The sequence below is a fragment of the Hakea prostrata genome, chromosome 2, assembly GCF_041222555.1.
Source record: "Hakea prostrata isolate BN-2017 chromosome 2, UWA_Hpros_2, whole genome shotgun sequence".
In the NCBI taxonomy this organism is placed as follows: Eukaryota; Viridiplantae; Streptophyta; class Magnoliopsida; order Proteales; family Proteaceae; genus Hakea; species Hakea prostrata.
The window spans coordinates 48,758,611-48,766,599 of NC_142601.1; the positions used below are offsets into that span (position 1 = coordinate 48,758,611).

The 7,989-nt window shown below is 37.9% G+C and overlaps 1 pseudogene across 3 annotated transcripts; it reads left to right on the forward strand.

Moving 5' to 3' along the window:
* The first annotated feature begins 897 nt into the window (after positions 1-897).
* LOC149024612 (protein PIN-LIKES 2 pseudogene) lies at positions 898-7,064 on the forward strand (annotated as a pseudogene). Of its 3 annotated transcripts, none has more exons than XR_016171663.1 (2): positions 898-1,032; positions 5,921-7,064. The product of XR_016171663.1 is annotated as a protein PIN-LIKES 2 pseudogene, transcript variant X3 (transcript). The 3 variants fall into 3 exon arrangements; XR_016171661.1 differs by lacking the exon at positions 5,921-7,064 and adding an exon at positions 1,221-3,779; XR_016171662.1 differs by lacking the exon at positions 5,921-7,064 and adding an exon at positions 1,221-3,779 and having other exon boundaries at positions 898-1,021.
* Positions 7,065-7,989: the final 925 nt, after the last annotated feature.

A 7,989-nucleotide genomic window follows, 5' to 3' on the forward strand; every position in this document is an offset into this window, starting at 1 on the left:
AAAAAGGTTCGGTACGGTTTCGGTATTAAATTAGTGCGGAAAAACAGTTTAACACATGGTATATAGTGTGGTACAATTTTAGTATGAACGAACTCATGCTACTTTTGTCATTAGTTCATTAAGATCCTAAGAAAATTGTGATTAAACAATCAATATAATATGATATTAACAAAGACAAAACAAGTAAATAAGTAAATCTAATTAATAGAGACAAAACAAGTAAATCTAATAAGATGAGTGAAGAACAACTCAAGTAAATCTAATTAAGGATTGGATAAAGGTTAAGTGTTTTAATTGTAAAATTACATTTATATCCCTTAATTTTGTTTGGTACTAATTTGGTATAGTTTCAGTACATACCGATGGTATGAATAACTGAAACCAGAAACGTATCGAAGAAATTCAGTTTCAGTACGTAGTGTATCGAAGAAATTCGGTTTTGGTACGTACCGTACCGAATTTTAAACAATGCGGTACGGTATGGTTTTAGACGGCATTGTTCAGTACGGTTAAATGGTTTCAGTTTGCAATTGACACCCTTATTTGAGGTTCATCCGGGCCAACTTGCGCGCACCTCGATAACATCTTCAGGGGGAGCTTTATCGTCCGCAAGGGTTGAATCCATGACTTCTCCCTTGAGAAGTATATGAATCTTGCCACTCTACCAACCCTGCATTGATTAACGTTTAAAATTTGAATATACTTATCGACAGCTAATGGTGTTAGTCTATTTGGCATCCATACGTAATATATTGAATTAAGGGATTAGTTTATGATCTATAAAAAGACCTACACGTAAAAAACTATTTTCGTTATCCTTTTTTCAATTAATAAAATTTACGATTTTTTAAACTCTGAGTAATACAACTTCACAAGTAATTATTAGAAACACGCAGCTTGCTTTCGAGTTCAATATATTTTGTGGTAGCCGCAATAATCGGTCAACACTGTCGCTCTCAATGGATTTTCAAATGAAGAAGAAAGCCTGAGGTGGTGTACTTGTGATTCAGCTCGTTTTCGGGTCCGTTCTTCGTAAGCTCCTCTTTAACCCTTCGCACGATACTTCTTTTGTTGATGATCCTGTTTTTACGGGCATAAAAATTGGATTTTATGAAATTTGAGTTCGTATATGGTTCCACTTTTAATTCGTGAATTCTGTTGGTTTTTCATTGAAGGAATGTAGTAATACCTTTAGAAAATCTGTAATATCGTTTTTGCAGAGCTTACATTTCAGCTGAAGTTGAACGAGGAGCCTTAAATTTGGTTAAGTTTTCATTGAATCCCGAGGAACCTCTTCTCGTTTACTTAATTTTTAGAGACTTTGCTTTAGGATCAGGGATCCAAAACGGATAAGATGTTGGAGTTTTCTTCTTTATCCTCTGGAGACATTAATTTTCAAACAGATCTGTTAAGTGCTGTAGTACCTTTGATGAAACTCCTCTGCCTGGCTGTCATCGGCCTAATTCTCGCGCACCCCAGAACCCAAATTGTCCCCAGAGCAACTTTCAAGCTTCTCAGCAAGCTTGTGTTCGCTTTGTTCTTACCTTGTCTTATCTTCATTCATCTTGGTGAATCCATTACCCTACATAATATTGCCCTTTGGTGGTTCATCCCTGTTAATGTGTTGATCAGCACAATCATTGGTTGCATTTTAGGGATCCTTGTGGCAGTCATATGTCGCCCACCGGCTCAATTTTTTCGTTTCACCGTTATCATGACGGCATTTGGGAACACTGGAAATCTCCCAATTGCTTTTCTTGGTTCTGTCTGTCATTCCTCTGATCACCCATTTGGACCTCATTGCCACAGAACCGGGGTTGCCTATGTCTCTCTTGCACAATGGGTTTCTGTCATCCTCGTATACACATTAGTTTACCACATGATGGAGCCCCCTTTGGAGTATTTTGAAATTGTTGATGAGGATTCTGAAATTGAGGAACAAGCATCAACCAATGATGTTAGTCGGCCTGTCCTAGTTGAAGCTGAATGGCCAGGCATTGAGGATAAAGAGACCGAACATGCTAAGATGCCATTCATTGCCAGGGTCTTTAGGAGCCTCTCAAGCTTTACACATATTACGATTCCTGATGGTATCACAGATGAGGAAGGTGGTAGCAGCAGTCCAACTGGCATTAGGTGTCTGGCAGAACCCAGGGTGGTTCGAAAAATCAGAATTGTAGCAGAAAAAACTCCAATACGGCATGTTCTTCAGCCTCCAACAATAGTTTCTCTATTAACAATCATTATCGGGATTGTACCCCAACTCAAGGCCCTTGTTTTTGGAGTTGATGCTCCACTTTCTTTCTTCACAGACAGCATGGCAATCTTGGCAGGTGCAATGGTGCCTTCTGTAATGCTTATTCTGGGGGGAATGCTTGCTGAGGGGCCAAATGATTCTAAACTTGGGATTAGAACTACAATTGGGATTAGTGTAGCAAGGCTGTTGGTGCTTCCTTTGCTAGGAATTGGGGTGGTTGCTGCCGCAGATAAACTTCATCTTCTAGTCAAGGGTGATCTAATGTATAGGTTTGTGCTTTTATTACAATACACAACACCAAGTGCTATCTTGTTGGGAGCAATTGCCCACTTGAGGGGCTATGCAGTCAGTGAGGCTTCAGCACTCCTCTTCTGGGAGCATCTGTTTGCTGTGTTCTCTCTTTCACTTTATACTTTCGTTTACTTTAGGTTTATAATGTATGAATAATTTTGAGTAATAAGGTTTTACTGCTTTCTTCTGAGATCCGCCTCTCACCCTTCCCCGAAAAGAAAAAGAAGTAGAAAAATGCTGTTACCAAATTTTCATTGTGTAAGATTGTTTTTAGATCTTGGATGTCATCTTCTACATGTGGATCTCAATGATATGAATGGTTTTTTCTCTCAACCAATTTTATCAAACAAGTGAGTAAAGATTTGAACCATCTAGGAGGGTTTCATCTTATGCATGTGGATCATGAATGGTATGTGCGATTCTTTTCATTGAACCAATTGTGTCAAACAAGCAAAGAATTTTTTTAAATGTCCTGAATAAACTCTTCTTAACCTTTGAAGGCTATGGGTAAATAGGTAAATAAAATCACTTATTTTAGTGATAGAGGAATCTTTTTGAGTCACTCTAAGTATGCTAGAATGAGAAGCTGATAATAAAATGTGCAATTACCCACAAAGAAATTTCAAAGCATGCTGATTCATCAAATAGTTTTGTTCAATGAAGGTACAATAAAATGAGAGAAAGAAAAAAAGCCTATCTTAGTTTGCATAATCTACGAGCATCCATACTTCTGTAGTGTGTTATCTCCTAATTACTAAATGCTTGGCTTGGGGAATGGTCTTTTTAGGAATACAAAATAGCAATTTTGAATAACAAATTTTTTTCTTACTTGAAATATAGAATTATTTAAAACTAACATGTACATTAAATAGGTTTTGAAGGATTTGTAGATCCTGATACAGATCATGTGATCTGAATTCGGATATGTTGAGACATCATGGACTGATCGGGATTAGGTTGAACCACTCCAACTGATTACCATCCGTTGAACCTTGACTTCTGCTGATGTGCCAACATGTGTTGGGCTTGCAATGGTGTGTTGTCTTTGATGCTGACAGGATCCTCTTTTGGTTAACTCCAGTTTTCTGTCTTCACTGATTTGAAGCAAAGAAGTAATTGCTGCAGATTAATTTGCCAGCATGCCTCTTTTTCTTTGATAATTTCTCTTATAAGAATTTATAATCAGAAGAAAGACTTCTGCTATGGATTCTCTGAAGTTTCCCAAGGAAGAGGTTGGGATACAATAAAAATGTTTCCATTCAAGTCAAAGTTTGAAAACAGTTCTCTGTTAATCTGGAGTACTTTAGAAACTCATCTTCCAGGAATGGTTTATGCTTTTATGGCCTAGTAGACACTGACCCTCCAGTTTAGGATGTAACTTGTGTTCGTGTTGCAAGATTTTGTTCAACATTTCTTGCTGAAGCTTATATGGGTGAAGGTGCTTCCATGACTGATGTGGCACCATTTTCCTTGAGGCATCTAAAATGCAGATATTTTTACTCTGGATTCAATAATTCATTTACAATTACAGATATCTTTTTACATTCATGGTAAAATTTCCATTCGTTTGGTGAAGCTTGGTTTTCTAGATTGCAGTTTTAACTAGCTATGGAAACCCAAGGATTGTCTGACAGATGGCTTAGCATGTAGTCAATTTTTTTTAAAAAAGTTCACCGCAGAAAAGGTAAGTTAAATTTTATGCTGAGTTTCTTAAGGGCAAATATCATAATGAGTTTGGTTAGAGGTATGTGAAACAGTCACGGGTTCCCTGAGTCATGGTAAATTAGTTTGGCTAGGTAAATTGGATTCGAAAGCAGTTTACTTTTATCTTGAATTTTCAAGCTTTTCTTTGGAGAGAAGTCGACGTCAAAGATGGTGCAAGGAGGTTACTGGCTGCTATTCTTCTGTGTTATCTTCGTGGGAAGAGCGCAATATCCCAACTGATGGTTTTCGATTACTTTTGACTTCATGATGAATTCCCAATCGCTCATTTATATGGGCAGATTTACTGAATATGAGCAGACATACTGAATATCCTTTAGAACATGTTTCCATTCAAGTCAAAGTTTGAAAACAGTTCTCTGTTAATCTGGAGTACTTTAGAAACTCATCTTCCAGGAATGGTTTATGCTTTTATGGCCTAGTAGACACTGACCCTCCAGTTTAGGATGTAACTTGTGTTCATGTTGCAAGATTTTGTTCAACATTTCTTGCTGAAGCTTATATGGGTGAAGGTGCTTCCATGACTGATGTGGCACCTTTTCCTTTAGCATCTAAAATGCAGATATTTTTACTCTGGATTCAATAATTCATTTACAATTACAGATATCTTTTTACATTCATGGTAAAATTTCTCACAATTATGAGAACATAATGTATTATTTTAGGGAATGGCCTTGGGGTAAAGAGAAGAGTTTTTGGGTCATCCATATTTATGTTCTGGCAAAAGGTTTCATATACGGCTGTGCATGTAGCACGGCCACTCCTGAAGCAGTGGATGCGGATGAGAAGCTGTGCCCTGTACCTGGTCATGCCCATCCAATGGTTGAAAACAAACGACGAAAACATATCCATTGTGTTTAATTCTAGGTATATACACGGGAAAAAAAATACTATTTACCTCTAGGAAATTCTGGGGTCTACTTGTCTGTATGATCCTTCTCCCACGTTTGGATTTTCTCAGAAATTGCAGTAAGTTTTTGATGTTTTACCTGCTTTTGTTTGTTTAATGTTGGAATATTGAATAATGTCAATATCTCTTGTGGTTAAGGAGGCATACTTGAAATCTGCTGGATTTCGCCCAAGCAGGTTTAAACCCTGATGTCAAAGAAATTGTATTTTGTTTGTTCACCTGGAAAGAATGTTGGAATAATTGTTTTGCCTAGGCTGGTGTGAAACAAAACATAGAGTCATTAGCAGTGGATTCTCATGGATTAGTTGATGGACTCCAGTTGTTGGCTCATTGGCTTTTCAAGATTTGTTGCTTGCTGCTCCCTATATTGTTCAACCACTATGCTAGTCAACCAAATTTTGACAGTTTGGATCTACATTCTTTGACTGTCTAGCTCCCATTTTCTTTCTTTTTTGTTTTCTGGGAATTCCCTTATCAAGTGAGGACTCTTTTAAAACTTGAACAACTAACCTTTGTTGGAAGCTAGTAAATCATGGAGAGGAAGTGAGTGATGATGGAAGTTGTTCTTGATATTTCTCTCTTCATTTTGTCTTCCATTCTTTTATCCACTGGTTGAAGATTGCCAACAAGGTGCATGGATGCTTAGCAATCTCTCAGGCACTGCTCTTGTGGTCACGAGCTTTTAATATTTCTTCAGAGATTTGAGATTCATAACCCTTTTATCTATTTGGTCAAATCAGGTGCAGTTTTCTGGCTGGTGTGCTGAGAGGCTCCTGATCATGTATAACAAACAGACAAGACAAGGAGGGTCTTATGTTCTTTTTTTATAGAAATCATGGCAGAAGTTTGCTTAGTAGGAGTTTCTTTGTGGAGTTCTATGGAGCCATAAGGGTGAAAAGTGTGGTTTATTATTGAATGCTTTCTTTCTTGATTCTTCAATGGGGTTTGTAACTAATCAGTACTTCTATGCTAGAGATTAGAAAGTCTAGTCCTGATTATAGAAACACAGGATCTGTTTACCAATAATCCTGAGGAGAGGAACGATAGCATGTGAAGCAGAGGTAAATGGATAAGAATGAGATCTTAATCAGCCATTTTGCAAGAAGTTTGGGTGGCCATTAGCATGTATTAGGTTGTTGGTAAACTCTAGGCTACAGGTATTGATGGAAATGCCAAGGGTTATGCATTCCAGTATTGCAGGAGACTGTGTCGTTGTGTTGCTACAGTAGCCATCAGGGCTAGCAGAGACTTGGCATCAGAGGGTGCTCTTATATGTTAGGACCCTGTGGCTTAAAGGGATCAGGTTGTAATTCTGATGGTGGCAATCCTGACCTATTGTCTTTTTGGGTTCTTCTCATGATGTCATGGAAACATGGAAGGGGATTTTATTCATGGAACTAGAATCTCACCCTATACTGTTGTTGGGTTAAATTAATATACTGCTTTCATTTCCTGTGGCAAGTATATGTATCACATCATGATGGTCATGCAGCAAGAAGTTGTGTTTAAATCTTTTGAAGCTACTAGAAATTGCCTGTGGAGAACTAAAGTGATTTGCTTACTCAGAAACTGGGATACCAGAGAGAATGCCAGATAATATAAATCCTTCATTAAGGAAAATACTGAGTGGAAAAAGAAGAAAAAAAATCTCTTTATTGTGGAAGTAGTCTTTTGCATGTTTCTGCCTGTACTGTTTTCTGAAGTTCATTATCCCATCTGTCTTTCAGGTTCTTTCCTTTTTCTGCTTTGTTTCTGAATGGAATTCTATGAGTTTGTTTAGCTGTTCTATTCCAGATGAAATAAAATGCTTGAATTTGAAAATACTTTTTGTTTTTACATGCTAATCTGACAGTGTTGTTCGATCCAAGTCACAGAGGGGTAGTATTTGCCCATAAGTTGGCTTGAATTCCTCTACTTCTAACAAATGCAGTTTTTCATTATAGCTTGACCTTTGATCTAGTTTCATTTTCTTGGACCTTGGTGCAATGGTCATTGAACCATAGTTGTAGCCTGAGATCAAGGTACAGAAACAGCCTCTCAGCAAAAATTGCTTAGGTAAGGCTGCGAAAGAAAATTGCCCCCTGCCTTGCGCCTAGGGCTCTACTAGTGCAAATGCCTTCAGCACTGGGTTTTCCCTGTATAATTAACATGAATTACTGGAAATCCCCAAAGATAAGCTCATGTTTCTACTGGCAAATGAGAAGACTTCTTTTTATAGCACATATGGAACTGGGCATGGTTTTATGCATTTGGATACAACACAACATCCTTAGTTCTTTGCCATGTCTTAAAACTAGCTTTTTATTCCTAATGGCAGCGAACCATATCCCACCACCACGCCCAAAGAAGACGAACAAAAACAAAAAAAGCAAAAAGACCCAAAACACGGACACCAAAGGTAAGAGATAGAAATGAAGCAAGAAAATAGGGAAAAGCAAGGGAAAGGAAAGAAGAGAACAAAAGGGGCACAAAGGAAGGGGAAAAACAAAAGAAGCAAGATGAGGGAAGGAAAAGAGACACAGAGAGAAAAAAGGAGAGGAAAGAAGGGAGGAGGAAAAGAAAAGAGAAACCACAGACAAAGAGACAAGAAGGAGAAACACAAGGAGAACAAGAGAACGAGCAAGAAAAGAAGCAAGGAGGAGAAACAAGACACAAGGCGAGAAACCAAGAAGATGGAAGAGCAGGAACAGGACTAGGGACTAAGTGTAAAAGAAGAGCACGGAAAAGCGAGATGGAGGAGAAGTGTTGTGGCCAATTTACAAAAATAAAGGAGATATCAAAGTTGTAATAACTATAGAGGCATTAAATG